The sequence below is a fragment of the Mustela lutreola genome, chromosome 1 (genome assembly GCF_030435805.1).
Source record: "Mustela lutreola isolate mMusLut2 chromosome 1, mMusLut2.pri, whole genome shotgun sequence".
Classification (NCBI taxonomy): Eukaryota; Metazoa; Chordata; class Mammalia; order Carnivora; family Mustelidae; genus Mustela; species Mustela lutreola.
The window spans coordinates 49062536-49087167 of NC_081290.1; the positions used below are offsets into that span (position 1 = coordinate 49062536).

The 24632-nt window shown below is 44.5% G+C and overlaps 1 protein-coding gene across 1 annotated transcript in view; it reads left to right on the forward strand.

Moving 5' to 3' along the window:
- Positions 1-210: 210 nt before the first annotated feature.
- Positions 211-24632, forward strand: part of PPARGC1A (PPARG coactivator 1 alpha) — a 656258-nt gene continuing 631836 nt past the window's right edge. Inside the window, exon 1 of the mRNA XM_059164602.1 lies at positions 211-856. The gene's annotated coding sequence lies outside the window, so the exon portion shown is untranslated. The remainder of the gene's footprint in view (positions 857-24632) is intronic.

The following is a 24632-nucleotide window of genomic DNA, read 5'->3' on the forward strand; positions in this document are numbered from 1 at the left end:
TAGCGAGGGACATGTGCGTCTCCACCGGCATCCTGCTGTCCTCCTCCCCTCGCGCCCACCTGCCCGCGGCCGCACCCGCGCCCCCTGCCGTCCCGGGGCGCTCACGGCCCGCCGTGGGGGTGGGGGGCTGCAAAGGTCTGGCGGCGCGGGCTGATTTAGTGGCCGGGGCTGTAGTACAGGCTGTCCCCGGCAGCCGGCGGAGTCAGCGCGCCCACGTGACGGCCCTGGCTCTCCGGTGAGCTCCCCAAACAGACGCACACCCAGCCACACGCGCGCACACACACACGCACGCACCCCCGCGCGCACACGCCCGCCCGCCCGCTCTGCCTCTGCGCCCTCCATCCCGGCTCGCTCATTCTCTCGCCCTCCCGCTTCCCCTGCGGTCTCTCGCTCTGCGCGCACACACCACACACACGCACACGCACACACACACGCGCGCACACACGCAGCCGGCACAGGCGGCGGCGGCGGCTGCCCAAGTCAGGACGAACCTCTGTAGGTACGGTCTTGAGAAGGCGGCAGCGGCGGCGGCGGCGGCGGCGGCGGCGGCGACGGCAGCGGCAGCCCGAGCATCCCTCCTCACCCGGAGAGCGAGCACCGCCGAGAGTTTGCGTTCCCTTTGCCGTTCCCTTCCCCCTCCTTCTCTTTATTTTCGAGAGAATTTCTTCTTCGCTTATTGGTTTAATTTGATTTTGAAAATTTTTGGTTGCTTTTGTGTGTGTGCTTTTTTTTTTTTTTTTTCTTTCCTCATTTTATTTGCATCCAGAGCATGGCGGGCTGCGGGCTGTCGGAAGACACCTTCTTCTCTTCCTTCTTTTACAACTACGGCTCCTCCTGGGAAACCCCTTCCAACCAGGTAAGGGGTGGCTCGGGGCCCGGCGGCGTCGCGCCCTGTGCCCCCTGCCGCGCTCTCACTTGGCATTCGGCGGGGGAGGCAGAGGCTTGGGAGGGGGTGGGGAGGCCCGGGGGCCAAGTGGGTCGCACTGTCTGGGTCAGTGCCAACCGGCGAGAGGAGGTGCCCCCAGTCCCCAGAGCTAGCTCTCCAGTCTCCAGGGGCAGTAGCGTTCCTCCCGTGCCCAATCTGCCTCCACCCGCCACCACCTCCTAACCCAGCGGAAACCCGAGGAAGAGGCAGGAGCCAGCACGTTACCCCGAACAACTCCTGGCAAAACCAGGGAACTCGAGCGCAACCTTCCCCAAGTCGCCGCGGGCGCCGCGCCCCTGTGCGCCCGGCGCCTGCCCGCCCTCCAGTTGCGCCGAGGGGCTGCGGAGCTGTGAGTCCCCCGCGACGTGCTGTTCCCCTTCCACTCCCCCCCCCCCCCCGCCACCCCAGGGCCCAGAGCCACCTCTTTCCCTAAAATGGCTGCAATCTCAAGTGGAGGCGTCCCTTGACCCCGCGGAGGCGCGGGGGGGGGGGTGGATGCTCCGGCGCCCGTGACCCGGCGCTTCCCCTGGCGCGCACAGGCACCCCACAAACACACACACTTAACTTTGATGACTGTGCAATGCAGTCCAGCTGCATCGTGCCCTCGACGCTCCCCGCCGCCGGCCTGTAGGTGTGCAAGTCGGTGTGAATCCGGGGTGGAAGGGCAGTGGAAGCTAGAGGTAGACGCCGGAAGGGGGGGCGTGGAAGGAGATGGGTGTTAGCCGGACACTCGTAACCTGGAGAGACAGGAGTGTGCTCAGGGTCTAGGGGTGCAAAAGCTATTCTGGGAGCCAGAGCGAGAAAGAGAGAGAGGAAAAATGCCTTTTAATTAAATAACTGTTGTAGTCTGCTGCCCCCACCGCTTGTTTGGTGAAAGTCTACAGGCATCTGTCATCTCCAAACTACGCGGGGAAGTGGAGCTGGAGTCAGGGAGGGGAGGGGTGTGTGTGTGTGTGTGTGTGTGTGTGCGCGCGCGCGCCTGAGTGTGTGTGTGCGTGTGTGTGTATGTACACGCGCATGTCCAGGCTAGGGAAAGTTGGGGCCGGAGGAGAGGTGAAGAGCAATGGTGAAAGGCAGCAGCAACTCGGTGGGCGGTCGGGGCTCCAGGACGCGGGGGATTCCCGGGCCCCGCGGAGCGCACGCCGCGGGGGGAGCCGCGCGGCGGGGCGTTGGGGGTGTCGAGGAAAAGAGATCTATTCGGCCCGGCTCACCCGGCAGCCGCGGCGTCTCTTTTTCCCAGTCTGCCAGCCAGCCTCGGCCGCTCGCGGGGCTGCCCGCCGCACTCGCCGGCTCTGGCGCGCTCCCTCCCGGGCCCGGGGCGCAGCGCGCTCCTGTGAGCTCCAGGCTGAAAAGCCAACCCCCCCCCCCCCAAAGCAAAACAACCCCAAAATGCGCTCTGCCGCCCCCTCCTTACCCCCAGTTTCTAAGAAACGGAAATCCCCAAACTAGTAGTTGCCAGCCGAAGCCCTGGCGTCTCCGTGAGAGCTCTCCGGAAAGCGCCGCGGCCATCCGAGTGAATAATACATAAGGGCGGCCCGGGAGCCCCGGAGAAGCTCCTGCCGCCGCGGCAAGCAGCAGAGGGAGGCGGCCGCGAGCTCCGGCCAGACTGCCGGGCCGCCGCCGCGGGTGGGGGCGTCTGGGCGGCCCCGGGGAAGCGTACCCGGCGCGGAGCTGCGGGTGGGGCAAGAGGGCGGCCCAGGCGCGTGAAGTGAGGGTTTGGGGGCAAGGCAGCCGGGAAAGGGGAGGCCCGCTGTGAGTAGAAACTTGAAGAACTGCCGGTGTGGTCGGACTGGCTGGAGTTAGGCGACTCGGAGTGGGGTGGGGGGTGCCCTGGCTGCTCGTGGCCGGTGCAGGGGGCTTTCTTCAGGCCACCCTGCCCTGTCTTGCGGGGCCCCGGTGCTCTCTCCGTGCCTCCCCGCGCCGGCTCTCGGTAGCCGAGAGCCAACGACCGCTCCGGCTCGGCCAACTCGTGCTCTCCAGGAGCGGGAGTACGCGCGCCCGTGTGCGAGTGTGTGTGTGTGTGTGTGTGTGAGAGAGAGAGAGAGAGAGAGAGAGAGAGTATGTGTGTGTGTGCGTGTGTATGTGTGTGTGTGCGCGCGCGCCTGTGATTGTCGATGAGTCAGAAACCAACCCCAGCTCGCTTTTAAGGACCAAGACGAGTAGGAAAGCCTAGACCCTCACACCCAGAGCCACCCTGGCGGGCATTTGGGACTCGGGGATTCCTTGGCAGCACCGCGCTCCCAGTCCCGGAGTCAGATGCGTTGGGATAAGTTTCGAGGCGCGTACCTCCGACCTGTATCTCGAGGCCGCGAAACTCGGGCACTGCGTTTTCCTCTGAAAAGAGAAAGGAAGGGTGGAAGGAAGCTCGCGGTGAAACTGCTTTACAGCGGTGGGAGCTTTGGCAACATCTTGGATAAAATAGGAAACAAGTCTTTGGAGAGCGTTTAAAAGCGAAGGGACGCGGCCCGAATTTTCAGGACTGGCAATCACGTGCAAACTCCTTGGAAACCGAAGGAGGTGGGCGAGAGGGAGGGGAGATGGGCAGGGTCAGAGAGGGAGCCGAGAGCCGGAGAAGGTGGGGGGTAAGGGGGAACATTTTAAAAAAGAGGAAAACTGTCGGTTTCCTCGGGTGAAGTTAGTTTGACTTGATTTGGAAAAGCTTTTTCCCAAAAGGCAAGATCTTCTAGAAAGGAAGACTCGTGTTGCTAAGAAATTAGGAAAGAATTTCTGATAAAGCAGCTGGCGCTGCTCTTGGGAGGATGATTCGCTCGCAGGCTGGTATTGGGTGGCGCGCTACTCTCAGTGCGGTGGAATTGTGTGGTGGGGAAAGGGAGATTATTTGAAATATTGATCTCCTTCCAGTGGTACGGTATGAACTTTACGATAAAGTACAGAAACAAATGAGAGATGTACGTCATTAGACTGAGGTGCCCTCAAGTGCTACGGAAGCTTTAATCTTTGGTGGTGAACGCAGCCAGGCAGTGCGTCTTGCCAGGATTTGCGGTTTCCAACGCGGCCGGCTCTCCATTTTCAGGGCTGAAGAATGTATGTGCATAAGGACCTAGGTTCCTAGTGCTCCACAGTTCACATTTTCAGCGGTTGAGCCTAGGCACAGAACTGAGAAACCTGCTCCCAACTCTTCCTCCGCTGAAACAGGATAAAACAAAGGCAACACTAAAACTCATCTTGGACTCAGGCAGGGCTGCTGTGGGGAGGCCTGGGCCAAATTTGAAAGAGTGAGACTTATTCATGATTTTTACCTGAATTGCTGCCAAAAAGCTTACAAATCCTCTATTCCCTAAAAATAGCAATGCTCTTCAAATGTAATTTGTTTACTCTTCCTCAATTAAAAATAAAACCATCTTCCTAGTGTTATAAAGTGCTTATGAAGGTAAGGGTTGACTGTACTAAAAAAAAAAAAAAATCAAGCTTTTTATTTCTAGATCAATATGATATGCTCTCAACATCTAATACCATGTAAAAGGAGCCTTTTTACAACATCAATAGCAGGCAGGCATGTCTCCCTAAGAACCTCTTTTCCTGGAATCACAAGGCATTTTGATTTGCTTTCATTTTCACAAGAAACATGATTATGACACCTCTGGTTATAAACAAGCCAGTGAAAAAAATAATGAGGGTGGGGGTTCTTTATATAGAAATCGAGAAATTTGGAAACAACTGGGGCATTTGTTCGTTACTAAACCCCAAAACAAAACCTCCAACCCAGCCTTGAATCATCTTCGACTGGAAGATTTTTTTAGTTTAGTTTTTTTTTTTTTTTTTTCCCCTGTGACATTTTATCACCAAGGCTGGGGGAGGGGGAATTGGGGTGATTTTTTTTGGAGAGAGCCCAATGTGTATGAGAGCCGAAACTGCATCTGTTACCATTTGAAAACTGGGAAATCCCATCTTATATCTGAAGAGACCATGTTGCAGATATTTTGCACCTACTTGCCAAAGTGCAAAACATACCATAGTGCGAGTGTGTGTGTGTGGGGGGAAGCATCTGCTTTGGTGGAATTTATTTCTTCAATTAGAATGAAAACCCCAATTAAAGTGTGTATGTGAAATGTCTCTGATTTGGCTCCATGCAGCAGACAGCAGACCATTCTTTAATTTACAGTTTCACGCCTAGGGATGGCAGTAGTGCAAGCTTCCAAAACCCAGCATTATCTTTTTATGTTGTGCTTTTCAACCTGCGAGTCTCTCCTGTAGATGTTTGAGCTTTTCTGTCTCCATCACGACTCTGACTGTGGAGCGGTCATTACTGCTTGCTGGTTTGGACCTGGGTCACCTTATTTAGTTGTCACTCTGGAAGCCCAAATCGAAGCAGGCCAGGTCTGTATGATATTGAATCAATGAATGGAAAGTGAAAAATGGAGCCAATTAGCTCACTGCTTGGATATCCATGAGGCCAGACATCTGACTTTACTCACCTGATTGACCAGTTCTTTGGTTACTGGATAGCTCAGCCCGAGTTTGTGAAAAAATACTACCACCAGGCTCGAGTCTGCTCTTTTACTTTTCTTACCCACCGCTCAGCCCAACCCCCACCACTCCCTCACTTTCCCTCACATACAGACCAGAAATGTAAAATGGCATCCTTAGGGACACACACTATCTTTCTGGATGGAGTAGGCAGTGACTGTTTTGAATTCAGCCCTGGGCTTTTGTTGCCAGTACCTGTAATTCTTTGTACTCACTCTGTCTTTTCAAGCAGGATAGAAGTTTCAGTGCAGAATCATTAAAGGATGTGGGTAAGTTGTTGACAACTTCTGCTGACTGCCTATTTTTTTTTGTTTTTGTTTTTTTGTTTTTTGTTTTGGCTTGGCATAACTTCCATGAATATGGATAGCCAGAGCAGAAAGCAGCCCACTGAGGAACACTTCTCCATCCAGTCCAAGTACTATAAAAAACTCAGTATTTTTTTTCCTCTCTTCTCTGGATATTTCGTAATTTTTAAAATAGTAACAATGTTTGGATCCACGGAGAGGAGCCAAAACTTGGGAATGTCCTGCATTTACAAGACTGTTAGAAAAGCAGTATCTTAAAGTTCAAGAAAATATAAACTGGATTTCTATACATTTTAAGCATTTTTATTTCCTTGAAGATGTACAGATGAACCATAAAATTATTTTTACATGCATTTCTATATATTTACCTTAAACACTTTTTAGAAATCTACTTTGAAATCCAGCTCACCTTACCCCAGTTTTCCCAACATTGGATTTCTCCTAGGTAGAAAGAAAAGCAAAAGAGACTTGTAATGTCTTCAGTTCCTTGTGGTCCTTCCAATAAGTCTAGCTTTCCTAAGGCACCAGCTTGGAAATACTGTTTGCTTTTCTTTGTAAAATTCTGTTAACCTAAAACTTAGGAAACAAGCAGCAGTGACGAGAGCTACTGTTAATTAATGCTGTTTCAAACACTTTACATGTACTTGATTAATTTAATCTCTAAGACAACATGTGAATTAGGTCCTTTTTTTTTTTTTATTATTCCCATTTTACAGATAAAGGAAATAAGGCTCAGAGAGTTAAATATTTTGTATAAGATATCAGTGCTAGGTAGGGGCAAAACTGGGATATCTCCCAGGCAGTCTGGTTTCAGAGCCTACAGTGCCAGCTAATTCTTACTTTCGACACTTCTTCCTCTCCAGTGCAGTGTAAAAACATCACGCGGCCACATGTACATTTCCAGCAAGTTTGTGATGGTGTCCTTCATTTGCCAGTTTTATGAAATAGTGAAGATCTCCTTCGTGTGCGCAGGTTTGCCCATTTTGTTTCCTGGTTATTAACATAACCAGATAAAATTCTCTTTGGTAAATGAGGTGAAGTCATCCGTTTCAGCAAAATCAACCATAACTACCTGATTTTCTTATTTTTTCTTGGTGATGGACTTAATGTTTGAGATTGCCATTGTTCTTGGTTTGAATGAGTGGTTGATCCAGCTTTATTTTATTTTATTTTTAAAGAATTTATTTATTTGAGGGCGCCTGGGTGGCTCAGTGGGTTAAGCCGCTGCCTTCGGCTCAGGTCATGATCTCAGGGTCCTGGGATCGAGTCCCGCATCGGGCTCTCTGCTCAGCAGGGAGCCTGCTTCCTCCTCTCTCTGCCTGCCTCTCTGCTTACTTGTAATTTCTCTCTGTCAAATAAATAAATAAAATCTTAAAAAAAAAAAAAAAAAAAAAAAAAAAAAAAGAATTTATTTATTTGAAAGAAAGAGAATGAGAGAGGGAGCATGAGACGGGAGAGAGTCAGAGGGAAAAGCAGATCCCTGCTGAGCAGGGAGTCCCATGAGGGACTGGATTCTGGGACTCCAGGATCATGACCTGAGCCGGAGGCAGATGCTTAACAGACTGAGCCATCCAGGTGCCCCTCGATCCAGTTTTAGGGATAGACAGGGTCTTTAGGTTGCCAGCTCCCAACCTCAGATAATTATGACTTAGTAAAGGGCCCATTACAAATGTATGCGAATATTGCTAAAATAACACTCTATAGAAAAAATGTAATTTTAACATTCACGAATAGGATAATTTTATAAATAATTACTCAGATGCATCAAAACCCGGTCCTATATGTGTGTGTGTGTGTGTGTATTAAATACATATATTTTTTGGCATAGACTTACTCTCATTTTGTAAGCAAACCCACAGCATGTTGGGTTTGTCCTGTATTTAGTTATGTTCGCCCTTTAGTCCTGAACTTTTTCAGCATGGCCGTGTTATAATAGGTGTCTTTTGCATTGAATCACCCATCTAACATTTATGTCCATCATGAACTAATGCCCCTTACTGGTTCATCCCTGATATTGTGATCTTCCAAAATATAGTCGTGGAAAGGGGAGGGAAAACATTAAATGTCAGTAGTTACAGCGAGACAGCTCTAGGAAGAGGACAGGGTTTCTTGCTGTTTTCACATTCCTTTGGCCCTAGCGGAAATGTAAAAGTGCAGGGTTTGCGTTGGAATGAGAATGGGGTCACCTACCCTTTGTAGTCATCATCAAGGAAGCAGAACTTCCTTCCAGAGAGACCATAGGAAATCAATGATCACACTTTGCCAGTGAAGAGGTAAATGTGGACAGCAGACGGCATTAAATAAAAGGGCAGCAGAAAAGTGATTTACTCTAGAAGGCAGTGTGACTTTTTGGTCCATTCAAAGAATTCACATTTTTGATTTAATAATTATATTTAAATATTTTCTTTTGGATTTTTGTTTTTTTTAAAGGGAAGGAGAAATGCCATTAGGTGATGCTACTGTCTTTTCACTTGAGCATAGCTATTTAAGGAAAACAGAGTGTCTGGAATATGGTAACAGAGACCCCCCTTCTCTTATTTTTTTTTTCTTAATAAGAATTGACCTGATTTATTACAGTTATGGATTTCTGTTTGTTTTTTAAATTTCACGTAGTCCCTGATGCAGAGGGGAAGCTTGACACGGGGGAAGGAGTGTTGCAGAGGGATCCTCATACAGGAGAGGCATGGGGGTGCAGAGAAAGAAGAGACTTGGTTGGTGATTGCTGAAATAAAGGGAAGCATAGGTTTGGAAGCTCAACGAAATGGAGAAAAGCAGGTGTGCAGTTCTAACATGCGTCCCCTCTTTTGCGTGCACTTCTGATTGCTTTGTGAGCACGATCTCCTTCCATACATGTGAAGGATCGAACTTCAGGTAATAGCTCAGGGGGGAAATTGAGCTTTGGGCTTATATCTGGAAGAATACAAAATATCCATGTAATGTCTTGCCTGAAAGCATATCAGAAAGTGTGTTAGTTGTGTAACAACAAAACAAAACAGGAAAAAGAAACACAAAGAAAAAGAGAGAAAACTAGAAAACTCTCACCAACAACCCCTACCACATTTTGCTCCAATTTATTATTTCCAGTAGCAGTTTAGTCCCTAATGTTAACAATGAGTGATTATGATTCTGTAGTTTCGTTTACAGCATGAATTAGCATTTTGTTTTCTGTTACGGCTTTTGAATGAGGAATTATAATGTATAATTTGCTGAAAATAGATGTTATCATCTCTTAGGATGAGAACAACCACATAAACTTGAACAAATGATAAAAATGGAATCAATTACATTTCAAATGGAAGTAGTTTACAAACCTCCAAATACAAAGTGGCAATAGTAGCTGGTTATTGTAACAAATAATTAGTTTTTTTAAACAACATTTATTGAATTCCATTGACAATTTGGTAATTGTTCACAGTCGACTGTAGCCCTCCCTCTTCCAAAATGAAATGTGGCGTGGAATGACTGCATTTTATAAACTGCAGTTTTCCTCATTATTTAGTGCTGCAATCAAAATGTATATATATTTGCATATGTAACCCCTTCTTAGCTATAGAGGAACACATGCAATCAAATAAAACGATGTCACTAAACCTCCTCGAGGGCTTGAGATAAACACCCAAGGGCTGATGATTGACAGTGTTTTCAGGTTCCAAAGAAACAAAAGAAGCAACTAGTTTGCATGGGTGTGTGTGTGAGTGGATGTTGAAGGGGGAAATGTTTGAAATGATTTGTCAAATAGACGTCCTATTTTTACGTGGGTGAGAATTAATTTCTCTTTGCACCGCCAGCCCTCCTTCTTTTGCCCTTCTGCAGTGTGTTGTCCTGGTTCGTGTGTATGCTCCCCACCCACGCTACCCAGGAAGCTCTGTACAGGAAGGCACTGCACCTGCCTGGGCTCTGGGGCCCTCCTCGTGCCTAGCCTGTAGTAGACAGAACAGATGGGTTGGCTAAATGGCTGAGTTTTCAGAAAACAGTTTTATACCATTATATGTGTCACATTATTTATGGTTCTTTGTTCCGTCTTAGGATGATGAGGGCAAGGCCATGCTATTTTTTTGAAAACAGGGATTTGACTCGGAGGATAAATGAATCCTGCCTTCATTGAAGCATCTCCAGGGAAGAGCATGATTGGTTCACCAAGGGCTCACTGGACCTCTTAATTTTTAAAATGAAAAAAATTATGAAGTATATACTTCAATTAATAAATTCAGAAAGGAGAAAGGAGGAAAAGTGGACATCTGAGGGTTTTGATTTTATTTTTAATTTTTTGGGTAACTGCTACAAGCTGAGTGGATCATTCATTTTTGATTATTTCTAAGATTAATCTATTTCTTTAAAGTTAATATGCAACGAAATATGTTCCACATCACTTTATTTTTAGATCCCACGACTCAGTCTGAAACAAATCAGTGGCGCATTATAAACACACGAGAATGTATCTAATGACAGGAGTCAGGCTGAACAGATGCTAAAATAGATGGATGCATCGTGTGAAGTCGAGGGAGCTGCAGGAGGGGATGGAAAAAAAAGTCTCTAGAAGTTGGAGGGCTTGTGAGGTGAACACTATGGAGACTTTTTCCCCGTTAATATGTGCTTGCACAGTTCAGAGCAGAAGGGACCCCATTTGCTCCTGCATGAAAAGAAAAATCACTATATCCGTCTCCTAGAATGTTAGCAAAGATCCAGGGATGTGATTGACTAATGCAGGGCTGAGTCAGTGTTAGGTCTTATCAGTCAGTCCTCAAATATTTATAGAGTACCGACCGATGTGACAGCCTGGCAGAATGTCTGGCACATAGTAGATTCTTAATACATTACGTGGAGTAAGGTATAATAGAACCCATGTATCGAACACTACCAGAAACTTGCAGAAACCTTGCAAAGTGCTTGATGTGCACTGACTCATGTCGTCATTAAAATAACCCTGTGAGGGGGGTGGGTGCTCTTACTCGGATTACATATGACTTGTTACCATCGAGGCAGCTGAAGCACAGAGACCACACAGCTAGGAAGCGGTCCAGCCAGGATTTGGATTTAATGCATCTGGCTTCCAAGCCAGGGTTTTAACTATTGAGCTAGGCTGCCTTTGGGTAGACGAAACAATGGATGACAGAGGAGAATCAAAGAGGGCTAAAACACGTTTCCTTAGGCATGGCTGTGGGTTACAGGCAGAGCACCACCTATGTGCAGAGAAGCTTGGAAAATGTGTAGTGCTGTAAGAAAGGAGCAGAGACTGGTGGATGCCTGGGGGCCACAGCCACTTAAGCATCTCGCTCTTGGTTTCTGCTCAGGTCATGATCCTAGGATCCTGAGATCAAGCCCCTGCATCGGAATCCCTGCTTGGGATTCCCTCTCTCTCTCCTGCTGCCCCTCACCTACCACACCCCCATCTCTCTCTCTCAAGTAAATAAATAAATTTTAAAATAAAAAGAAAAGAGTAGAGAATAATGCTATGGTCATTTGAGGAGGAGTTTACCTTTTACTTTTGACGGGAAGAATCACGGAAGGTTTTAAGGAGACAGTGGCATTTGATTTGGGCTTGGAAAAATGGAGAAAATTTGGGCTGGTGAGTAGAAGGATGAGTATGGGGCAGAGGGGGGGCATTTCTGGAGGAAGGAAAACATAGAAGAATTTGCCAAGGAGTAGTTGTTAAGGGTTGTCCATTTTTTAAAAATTGCTTTTTCATTCAATATTTATTTTGTGCCTACAAGGTGCTTATCGCTGTCCTCAAGGAGTTCTAAATGAGTAGGAGACACATAGATCACAGGACATATATGAAAATTATATATATATATACATATATACAGACATATATATAAATAAAATATCATTTGTGTCCATATATATACAGGTCTCTGTGTCCATATATATACAGGTATCATCAATGTATCCGTTACCTACTGTCTCTCTGTTTAGCCAACCATCCTTATCCCCTTTAAACTGTGTGAAGTGTTAGGGGGCAAAAATAAAGAACATTATAGAAAGAACAGGTGAGGGAGTGTGGTCTGTCCTAACTCACATGTCTACCTTGGAAATTTACAAGTAGGGACTTCAAAGAGTGAATCTCCCTCCAGCAGGCCCCCTCCCTTTCTCTTACTCAGCAAAGGAAGGAGCTGGCAGAGTTTGGATCCTGTGAGTAATCTAGGTAGAAGACCAGCTCTCTGCTCTGTCTCCCTGTCACAAGCAAGCAAGCAAGACTTTAAACTTAGTTGGAAAGTTAAGATCTTTGCATTGTTTAAAATCTGCTCTGTTGACAATGTCAAGAAGACAGTTTAATGAGTTAAGTCCAACGTAAAATTTTATTTTGGGTCTTCCTGCACTTTTAATAGACTACTAAACTTTTTCTGGGTTAAAATTAGTCACCCAACCTAGAGAGTAAAATAACATCTGAAGTTGGGGACACACTCCGGGCCTGTGCAGTTGTGCTAATGAAATCCTTTACTTCTTTCTTTGTGAGATGTCAGACTAAAAGGGTTACATAGCTTTGTGAAAAGAGCCAAAAAAACCTGTAAAAGGGAATGGAATCATCTTTACAATGTTTATCAAAGGCTTGTTATTTTAGGAAGTAGGACTCCATTGCTAGTGGATTTTTTTTGATCCTGTTAGTAACAGTTGCATTAGAAATAATAACAAAAGTGTTTCCCCCGATTAACCTGGTCTTAAAGAACAAGTTTGCTAAAGAACAATGGGCTGATTCCTTGTTTGTATGCGTTAAAATGAATACTGGGTCATTTTCCCAAAGTTCTGGCCGTATCCGTTCCTTTACTGTACTAGGATAGCCAAGTCCGATGATGTTTTGGGGAGTGTTTGTCAGCTGTAAGATACTGTCTTCGCCATTATCATTATGATGGAAGGAGGGTTTGCTTTTTGGAAAGGGAAACCATTTTTGTATTATAGTAGCATGGAAAACAGACCCAGAAATAAAGTAAATATTAAATAAATACAAATTATTCTCAATAAGTAATTATTTTTAAAATGATTTCTTGCAATGATATTAAACATTTGCATTGTGGGGCCTCACTCCAGGACCCAGGATTAAATCTATATTAAATCTGCCTTCTCTGTAATGGATTCTGTCAAGCGACCTCTCAGAGAGTCCCAAACAAGCATTGACTGAGGTCCTTTCAGGCTAATGAATCCTCCCCAAGCATTACTTAGTTGTTTAAATAAAGTAATTAGAGAATGTCCTATAATATGAGAGCCTTTGGAAATATTTGAATATCCATCTTTTCTGGAGAATTTCAGGAAAATGCCTCATATATTTGGGAATATACAGTAATTAAAAGTCTTCTCGAATGGTATGCATTCCTGGAATGCTGGTTGTTACTAGCCCTTTTATGCCTACATTGTATATAAATAGCTACAACTTTTTTCTTAGTCGATTTATAAATGTCACATTTTTTTTTTTAAATAACATTTGCACCACCCACAATGTTAAATACATTTGTTGGGCATGAAATAGGTGCTAACTAAAATCTTTATTGATCATTTGAATAGAGCAATAATAAACTTTGACTCATTATGAGAATTTAAAGATATTGGCCCCTAATTAAACAATTGCCAGACCACAGAGGGGGCAAGAATATTCCTTTAAGTACCAGCCAAAAAGGATATTTGCAAATAAGGGAGTTTTTGTCTCAAAATTAGGACTGATACCTCTTGTTCTGCATTGTCAAATATAGGGAACACTTTCCTCCTTTATATTTTACTACCTAAAAAATATATATATATATATATGTAAACTTGGTTTTCTAGGGCACTGGTTTTGAATGTCAACTGCCATAAAACTGATAAAAGCATATTAATAATTTTTTTCTTATTATAGATATGATACATTTTGATTTGGAAATTTTTCTTAGGAAAGTAAAGAAAAGAGGGGAAAATCAAATCAATACATAATGCAAATACCTAAAGATAATCACAGGTAATATTTTAACATACAAACTTCCGTACTTTGTTCTTGGCCTTTGTATTTCATTTTTGATTGGTATCATATGTGAGTATTCTTGTAACCTGATTTTAGCCCATAAATATGACCAACGGCCATGCCGTATTTCATATGCCTTTGTATCTCTTTTAATGGCTCTATAGTATTCCACTGTGTGATTTTAGGACTCTTTATTTAACCATCCTCCTAAATATTGGGTGTTTAGGTTGTTGGGAGTTATGACTGAACTTGGTGCGTATCTATGATTGTTTCTTTAGGATAATACTGAGTAGTAGAACTGCCGGGTTAAAGGGCATAAACATTTTAGACTTTTGTGTTAATTGCTTCTCAGAAAAGAAGCACCAACTTACACTCTTCCGGAGTTACATGTCAGGGTCCTAGGTGGAGGTTCTTATAAAATGAATTCTCATAGTATAGTATTCATCCATTTGAAAACTTCAAACTAAACCTTGTTTAATGACCATTATCAGTCAGGAGGTCATACTCACTACAATGATGACCTTCTTTTGTCTTCAGATTTTGCAAGTTCCTTGGGTTGCTAGAACAAAATGTGTGTTAGGTGACCCAAGCAAATAGTTTATGTCAAGAGTTTAACTCTGGTTATCAGATGAATGTTTTTTTCTCTTTTTCCAGAGTCTATCTGCAAATACCTACTTCCTTCTGTTCTGTTGAGATCTACAGACAGAAAAATCTTTCTTGTTCTACTCACTGAATTACTTGAACTTCAAAACAAGGAATAAGCCTGGACTCTAAGCAGTATGTCTTGTCATTCTGGAGATAGTTCCAAGGGAAGAGGAATGTTGACTATATACTAATGTGTCATTATTGTTGGTCTGGTCTGAACCCAGACACAACAAATCTTAGAGGTATTCAAGAAAAGAAAAACTCTTATACAAGAGCCATAATGATTAAGTTCCACAATCAAGGTCATTCTCATTTCTCTCTAGCTTTCCCCAATTCCTTTCTCAGTTGACCTCCTTGCAGATTTTTCAGTAGTGCTTTACAACCCTTGGTCCACTGGCAATATAAACCCCCTTTCCCCAAATCTTGTCGTTACTGAAATTTCATTCCTTTCTAAGAAAGTGCATTTTGGGGTGGGGGAAGTGGCTGTACATTTGTCTATACTCCGTAGGCCCAGAGGAACTGGGATCATTGTCACTTCCAGGACATTACTTTGGTACTACCCCTCTAAACTCTATGATCCCTGTAGCCTCCAGTGAAATTCCCATAGACTATATCAGGCCCTTTTTCCTTGCCATCTTGTCATCTTCCTGTCACTTCCCTGTGTCCTTCAGAGTCCAGAACCTGGCTCATGTCTCCTCTCTACCCCAATGGCCACCACCCAATGATTTCCAGGATCGGTACGTGGAGAATGTATCCAATAGCTTAGTTTCAGAGGGGCAACCTTTCGGGCTCCACTGTTCTGACAGCCCAGTCGCATTACCCATACCCTGGCCTCATCCTTTGGAATGGTTCTGCTTCTGGAACCTTAAATTGTGAGGTAATTATATATGACTATAGCCTCTTAGCCTTCCTGCTTCCTCACCCATTTATTTCCAAGATCTCTGTCCCCGTACTACTCTCCTTTTTTCACAGTTTATCAACCATACTATCTCCCCATTCCTTTTATAGCCATCCCAGAGCCCATGATATGTCACTTTAATCACTCTCTTGCCAAAACCTCAAAGCCCTTAATCTCTTGCCCTTCTATATCTGCTCACAAAATCTCAGTCTTGGATCAGTCCAACTAACTGTTTTGTTTGCTTCTGCTTACAAGCTGTTGACTTGCTCTTGGAAAAACCCAGTCATGCTAAAGAATGCTGTTGTAATTTTATTGTCCCCAACCTCTGTGGTATTCAATAAGCCTGTTTGGGTCATCAAGTTCACTCCCTGTCCATATCTGCAATTCCAGACACTGCCCACTGTCAACAACTCCCCTGCCCACCACTGGCTCTCTTCCCAGGTGAGGATTCATGATTATGCAATATAAATTCTGTCAACTTTTGGTCTCATATCTGGAAATCTCCATCTGTTCAGCTCCAGCTTTCCTTGTACCTGTGGATATCGTTCCCTCCCATTCTCTTTAGGATGTTGAGCCATTTGTTATGCCTTTGTGACTCCACTTAGGAATAAATGTACCCAAATCTCTCCCATCTTGAAAAATTTCTCCATCAACCTTTCCCTTTCCTTTAGAGGTGGCCTGTCACCTTTTGTTGAATAGCGTGAAAGGCCCAGCTCTTGTTGAGGACCATCCCTTTTAATGACACAAATCTATATGACTGTGACGTTGGTTTCTCTCAGTAGCTCACAGATTCTTGGAGTGAAGGGGCACATAGTGTTGCAGAGCAGGGGACCTATTGCCACGCTCAGCAAGAGACTTGTAGACAATCATTGTTTCCAAATTGCCTCCCTCTTGTTCACTTTTTAATGACATCTAATAATGGTTTAGCCTTCACTACTTTGCTGAAGCTCTCTTCTGGCAATGACTTTGTAATTCCCAAATGCTGGGGATTCCTTTTCAATTATATATGAATTTTTTAGATGTTTGTGTGACTTTGACTCTGTCAGGAAATTCCTTTGATGTCTATTGCATCTTCTTGTCTTTCATTGTGTTTCTTCCCCTCCCTCATGGACTCTCTTATTTTGCCTGACTTTAGTTGTGGGGTCCAAACCTGGATCTCATTTCACTTGACTCTTGCTCTTCCATGGCAATCTACCCATGCATGGAAATTAGAGACATGCCTGTCTTTCAGATTTGTGTTTCCAGGCAAGACCTCCTTCCTGAGTTCCAGAACTGTTTAACCAACTGGCTCCTTGATGGTCCCATTGATATATCAAGCACTGTATGACAAAGACAGAATTCCTTATCCAGATTACGTTGTTCTTGAATTCTTTATCTATGTAAAGGGCAACAGTACTTATCGTACTTGGACTTTTGCAGGATACCAAGCGACCCAAAACTTTGTGGCTTAAAACAGCAATCATTTATAAGCACATAATTATATGGGTGGGGAATATGGGCTGAGATCAGTTGGGTGGTTCTTCTGCTGGATTTGACTAGGTTCATCTTGGTCTGACTGTTGTATCTGGCAGACGGCTGGCTGTTGACTGGGTTAGAGGAGGCAGACTGAGCCATGTATCATGAAGCCATCACCCAGCAGGCTAGCCCAAGCTCTTTCCCATAGCAGTGACTGCAAGATTCCCAAGAAAAGCAAGAGAGAGGAAGTGGCAAGGTTTCCTGAGGCCTCTTGCCTGCAACTGGTAAAACATTACTTCTGTCTTATTCGTTTGGTCAAAGAAAGTCACAAGGTCATCCCAGATTCGGGGAATAGTGAAATTGATTCTACCACTGGAAGGAAGGGTCTACGAGGCCATATCACAAGGACCATGCAGGTGTGTGGTGACTGTGGGAGATGGGTGGGTGGGATGGAATTAGATTGATTTTATGTGGTTTATGCAATTGTAGTGGCCTGGCAAATCCAAAAGCTGCAGGGCAGACCAACAGGCTGAAGACCCAGGGGGAACGGCCACTTGATTTTGAAGCCCTCAGTGGGCAGAATTCTTGCTCAAAGGAGATCCGTTTTTCTTCTCAAAGCCTTCTGAGTGGGTGAGGCCCATCCACATTATGGAAGGTAATCTGCTTTACTCAGAGTCACCAGTTTAACTATTAATCTTCTCCAGGAAACACCTTCACAGAACCATCCAGAATAATGTTTGGCCAAATATCTGTGCCCAGTAATAGTAATAGTAATAGTAATAGTACAGGAAGATAACTGAGCTAGGATAATCAGTACTTCAGCTTGGATTCCTAATCAAATAATTCTTTCATTTTCATGATTTTGTTTAATCTAGAATACCCTTTCCCAGTACATATCATAAACTTCCACTTCATGTTTGCATAAAAACATGAACAGAGTATCTGTATTTGTGTTGTGTCTTATTGACTGGAATTAATTTCATCATCAAATAAGGCTTTTAAAGATTTCTTAAACACTCAAGGTTCATCGTTTTTTCTACTCTGGCTACAGAAAATTCCATGACAATTCCTCTTCAGACTCAGAAGATCTCTTTAAAAGGCTGGCTAACCTCTAACTCAGATATAAATATTAAGGCTTATTGGAAACGTAGTTCGTATTGCGAGTTCAAATGTCCACCCACAAAGTCCTCTTCTGTCATGAAAGACTTTCTCAGGATCCAAAAACTCTCAAAGAAAACAATTATTATTACTTATAACAGTGAGGAATTTAAAGCAAGGTATTTTTTTTTCTTCAAATAGCCAAACGTTCAGATGATGAAATACTGTTTTCAAAGATGTCTGTAAGTATCTATTCCAGACTTACTATGCAGTGTTTATGAAATCAAGGGGAGAGAGAAAGTTCACTTGTGATGAATTCAACAACACAGTGGTTATTAATATGGTCAATGTTTTTACTAGGGAGTATAATTTGGGCTTTAGATTCTTTTATTTGTACCAGGAAGAAAAGAATCTCTGAAACATTTATACCTTCCTAGGAAGGTTTGCATAAGAATTCTACATTACTTTCAAGTTTTGACCTCTGCAAATTGAAGCCTATCCTTGTAGAATTTCTAAAAAGAAATTAAAGAATAACATGATGGTGAAAGATGCGGTATTGTACCACCAGCTCCACAAGTTACTCTCACCTTTGGTTTTCTGATCTGTAAGATGACACATTGGAAAGGCTTTGGGTGGTGCTTGGCATGTGGGAAACACACAGAAGCTACAGTGCTGATGTTAGTTTACAAGGGCACAGAAGGAGACAAACATGGTACCTGTGAACTAACGCTAACTTGGTTTATAAGAGGAAATGGTGGGGAAACCATAATATCTATTTGACCTCATTTGTTTCTGTCCCTTTCTTGATTTGTTCCCAATATTGATGATGAGGTAACTTTCAATAAAGTATTTTCTAGGAACAAACATTTCTTCCTTTGCTGAGAAATCTCCTAGCATAATCCACACCAGTCAGGTCATTTCTAGAAGGTCTGTTGTCTGCCTCAGATTTTAATATTTTTTCCCCTGATTTGCAAACAAAATGGAAAAAAATTGCCTATATATTTGCAGGGAATAAAAACATGTAATACCAAAGAAAATTAGAAGGCAAAACTCCAGAATAACACGATTCTTCAGAAAATACAATCCAATTATAGGAGACAGGTAATATCCAGTTCTTTTTTGGTTGACTTATAATAAATGCAGATTGCTTAGGTATTTAACATAGAGTGGTATTTCAAAACCAAATGGTGACTATTATTTCCATTATCAGTGGGAAAAGTAATGTTAAGGTAGAAATTAGTACTTGGGGTTTATAAAGGGGAAAAAGAATCTTTTGAGCAAAACTAGCTGAAAGATTATAACTCTTTTGATCTCAGGTTAGAGGATTGTTCTTTCGACAAATATTTTTGGGAGACTCTCTCATGTTCCAGGCACTGTTTTAGAACCTGGACATATAGCAGTGAGTAAGCAAGAAAGGCCCTGGCTTTGGTGGAATTTATAATCTGTCAGGTTGAGGCAGAGTGAAAACAAAAGTAAACATTGACACAGGAAAATCCATGAAATGATCATTGCTACGAAGATCTGGAAAAGGACCCTGTGCTGTATTGACAGTGACGGGATGGAGTGTGTGCTGTGGAGGGATGTATAGACTGGAGACAGGTCTGACTCAAGGGAGGTCCCCCATGGAGGTCTTTGTGGGACTTGTGGAGGTGATGATTCCAAAAGACGTCCCTTGTGGTTGCAGTAGGGCGAGTGAGGGGATGTGGCTGAGATTCAGAGGGATGTGACAGAGCCCAGATCCCCGGAGACTGCAGGTGTAACGGGAGGAATTTAGAATTCATTCTCAGTGATATGGGAATCCCCTGGAGATTTTTAAGCGGGAGAGGGACATGGCCTGATTTATGTTCTCAGAAGATCACTGTGGCTGCTTTGAGGAGGATGGGCGAGAATGAATAAGGGGAAGAGTGAACCATTGGGGCTCTTGTGTAATACAGATGAGAGAGGTGGTGCAGGCAGGGACTGAAGATGGAGAGTCATTCCCCTAAACAAAGGAGCACATGGGCAGCTGCCAACACTTAACCAGCATTGAGAGAGGCCATCTGACTGTTTGGTGGGAAGAGCAAAGACAAACCTGAAGGCAGCCCCTCGAACATTGGACAATGGATAGACCATTCTGGGCCAAGGCACAGCTGGCTGTTTCATGAAGCGAGGACTGGAAAATGTTGAGCAATGATAGATCCAGTTATATAAGAAAATAATGTTGTTTGGGTAGCGGAGCGATTTAAGAAAATTTATCACGTCAAAGTTAAGGAGTGTGTTCAGGCCAGATGCCCATGGTCCTTGGTGGCAAGCTGGATTCTACCACCTTTCTTTCTTACTCACTGCTTGTATGCCCAGGATATAGGTGTCACTGCGGTGGACACATGCTGTGGACCTTTGTGAGCCTTCTGGTGTTTTTAGCAATACATGTTTTAAAGGTCTAAATGAGCAGAACTCTGGACACCTGACTGGCTCAGTTCATAGAACATGGGACTCTTGATCTCAGGGCTGTAAGTTCAAACCTCATGCTGGGTGTAGAGATTATTTAAAAATGAAGTCAAAAAAATATAAATAAACGAGCAGACTGCTGTTGTGTTCGTTGCTGTAAAGAACAACTGCCCAGTTTGAAGAAGGGCTTGGTACCCTTCAGAAGGTCATTACCTTGGTTGTTCTGTAGAAAGGATGTCTTTTGCTGGTTGTTTCATGCAAGTGTGTCCTCCTTTTGTTTGCAAGAAAGAACCCCCCGCACCCAACTCACACACACAAGGCTTCGGTGGACAGCAGATGTAGGGTGAGGATTCAGATTCATTATGGGACCGAAGGTCAGAAAGTGAACTGAAGCCCCATGTCATGTGAAATAGGTCTGGGTGATGCAAATTCTGGACAGAGGCTACTTGCCCTTTGCTGTCTTAGGAGCTCCCCTCTCCCCTGACTCATGAGGTCTAAGATTCAACCCAAGTGGCTGCCAATCCAGAGTCTACTTCATCACCTCTCAGCTCCAGTGCCCCATCCCAACTGATGCTCCTTTTCTGCCTTTCTTTGCTCAGTTTCCCAGAGGGCAGTTGTGTTTGGCTCAGCCCCTAAAGTTACCCGTGTGGTCCTGTTTCATGGTGGTCTGGAGCCTGTTACTGTGGCCCCTCATCAATACACTCGGTAGTGCTGGGCAGAATAATGATGGATGGATGGGTCTAGGCTAGCCATTTTGTGAAGAAGAGGCATCCTGTTTCTCCACACCCTTGGGGCCCCTCGGCAATGGAAGGAGGAGAGTGTGTTTGGTCATGTCATGGAGGTGGGGAGGAGGCCCCCTGGTGTGAGGCTGGGTGGCCTGTAGAGGGCTGGTGGAAGATTGCCACTGCGAGCAGAGAAGAGATGCCGCCAGTGACCCTGGAAGGGGTGTTCCTTATGTGGTGACCAAATTTTCACTTGTAAAATTAGGCAAAGATGTGAGATAGTTCTCTAGGAAATTCCAAGTATCCACCTGCCTTCGTAAATTTGGGCTGCTGTAACAAGCACCACACACTGGGTTATCAACCACATTTATTTCTCATAGTTCTGGAGGCTGGAAGTCTGAGGTCAGGGTGTCGGCCCGACTGGATTCTGGTGAGGCCCTTTTCTGGGTTGTAGACAGCTGGATCACATGCCTGAAACAGAGATACCCTGGTATCCTCCTTTGGTTATAGGAATCATCCCAGCACAGGGGCTGTTCCCTCATGACCTAGTCACCTCCTAATGCTGTCACACGGGGGATTGGATTTCAATGTATGAATTTTTTTTTGGGGGGGGACACCCACATTCAGTCCATCACACACACCCCCAAGACTTTGAGAGAATTTCGCCTTTCATTCTGGCCTCTCCCTAGGAGACTTCTGTGTTGTTATTGTGTTAAACGTAACTTTGTCTCTGCCCTCCCCTAGAAGAATTGAACATTCAAGGATTCAATTCAATATAAGTAACTCAAGAGTAAAAAACTCAATAACTGATGTTTAAAAATGGGCTCAAAATTTGAATAACCGTTTCTCCAAAGAAGACAACAGGTTTATGAAAAGATGTACAACCTCGCTAATCATCAGGGAAAGGCATGTCAAAAACATAGTTAGACATCACCTCACACCTGTCAGGATGGCTATCATCAGACAACCCAAGATGACATGTGTTGGTGAAGATGTGAGGGATTCACCTGTTCCTTTCCTTCTCCTGGCTTTGGAGTGCACCAGTTTCCAGGACGAGGTGCTGTTGGGTGATGGAGGATGGGTTGAAAGAAACTGCTTCACTGATGTCTTAGTCCATTCAGCGACTATGACAGAAACACCACACACTGGCTGACTCAAACACTCTCTCAGTTGTGGAGGCTGGAAGTCCAAGATCCAGGTGTGGGCGGATCAGTGTCTGGTGAGGGTCCACTTCCTGGTTCACAGAAGGCAGTCTTCCAGCTGTGACCTCGCATGGCAAAACAAGTGAGAGTCCTCTGGGGTCTCTTTTCTTTCTTTCTTTTTCCCTTTTTTAGAGAGAGAGAGAGAGCACGCGCGCAAGCGCAAGTGAGTGAGCATGGGTGTGTGGAGGGGCAGAGGGTGAGGGAGAGAGAGAATCTCAAGCAGACACCATGCTCACCATGGAGTACGACGCTAAGGTCATGACCTGAGCCCAAATCAAGAGTCAGACTTTTCACTGACTGAGCCGCCCAGGTGCCCCTGGGTTCTCTTTTCTAAGGGCACTAATTCCATTGATGACACCCCCATCCCTGTGACCTAATCACCTCCCAAAGACCTCCACCTCACACCACACCATCACATGGGAGGTCAAAAACATTCAGACCACAGCAATATGGACTGAATTATTTCAATGATACTGAATGAACATCTTTTAACCAGTAATGTTCTCTGGATTCTCAGAATATATTTGGTAACGGTGGGCAGTGTCTTCTTGCCTGATTAACTCAGAAATGCATAAAGGTGAGATTTTCAGATAATTTTCATACCCCTGCACTCCCCCAGTGCCTTGCATTTGAGAACGTCAGATGAGCTATAGATGTGCTTTAAGTCGAGAGCTTAACAAATACCAACATATTTCCTGAGAGGTTTGGAAGAAACGAATCGTATGTACGCAAGTTATGACTATTTCATAATAACAAAACCCACTGCTAGTATTCTGAATGGGGCTTCTGTAAAACACACTAATCCAAAACTGACAATCTGGTTGTGTCATTGTAGACAAAAAGGAGTTGTGGAGATATTGATTTTATATCAACACAGGCCTACAGAAACATGATTTAGGAAACATTTAAATAAAAGACCAGTCAGAGAAAGGGGATTATATGAATCTTCAGGACAGAGAGACGATCAGTCTTGAGATCTTATTTAATGTTCACACCTGCGAGTGCCACGGACTGCCTAGGGTTTAGTCCTGGGTGGTTGGGCGAATCTTAACATTTGTGGGATTTTTGTGTAGAGCTGGTCTTCGGTCCTGGGAGTGTTTTCAGGGGGGTTATCAGCAGCAGAAGCCTGGCTGAGCTCACTACATGGTGGGAAGTGCTGCTCTGTAGGGTCACCAAGCAAGTGGCCTCATTTTCTCCCAAACCAACCACCTACATTGTTCAGCAAACACACACCCAGGCTCCTGTCACCTGAAGCACTTCTTCCCAGGTGTGTTCTTCTCTAGGGGGCTGTTTGGACTTTCTCATGATCACATACACAGATCTCACCTTCCCTCGTGTCCATGCAGTCAGTGGTTGATGACGAATGACCCTGCCCTGGTGTATGTTCTGTTGCATGTAGACGATAGGCACGTTGGGGGTGGAAACAGCTCTCAAAACGGACCCATCCTCTTGGCTACAACTTGAATTCCCATGCCGCTCATTTCTGGCCTGGAGTGCAGCCGATTCTTCCCTGCACCATCTGTAAATAAAGTTTCTACAACCCAAGTCTGACCGTGGTGATCCTTGTTTGGAAAACCCTTGAGGGGGGTCCCGTAGCCTTGGTTTCTTCTTACTCCTATTGGGGTGCTGCCCTGCATGACCTGGCTGGGTCACCTGCACTTCAGTCTCACCTCCTACCACTTCCCCTCTCCCCTCCCTCTGCTAGACCTATTACCTGGTGTTTAGCTCTGATGGGATCTTGAATCCCAGTGAAACTTTGCTCCTACCTACCCCATACCCAGACCTGCCTGTCCAACTCTCATGGTTCTGTCATTTTTAGCATATTATTAAAAAACAACAGACATTCTTTGGACTAAAATAGGGACATTAAAACGGAAGGAAGAATGGTAGAGAATGTATGTAATAATGAACATGATTTGACCAACCAGACAAATATATAATTTGTGCAGGTTAAAAAAGCATATTAATAACTTCATGAGGTTAACCAGTTTAGGACTCAATTAGAAATGTGATCCCAGGAACTACATACAAATTATTATAATTATGGTGACAGGAAATAGCACTCCTAGGAGATGGTAGGAGGCAGAAATTTAAAAGGGGAATATATTATTTAAAAGTCAGGCAGCTTGTCTTTGCGGCCCTAAGAGTTGAATTGGGAAAATTAAAGATCTCAGATCATAAAACTACCACCAGAATGAAGTACTAAGCTAATCCACTCAGCAGAAAGCAGCTCGCCACCGTAATTGGAAACACAGGCTTGTGGTTACTTAATAGAAACGAACATTTCATCATGTCGGGGCCAGTGTGTGTCATAGATTTAGCATACCATCTCTAACATATTTTGCAACTTGGACAATTAATTCCACACCTGTACTGTCCCATATTCAGCTTTATAAAACATGTCCTCCCCATAAAAATAAATGTGTGTGGCAAATAGCCCTCTCCCTTGTTTGCCAAAAAAACAGATTACTATCAGGAAGGCCGAATTATCACCTGCTGTCAACAAACAGATTACCCAAGTTAAGGTCATTACCACTGCG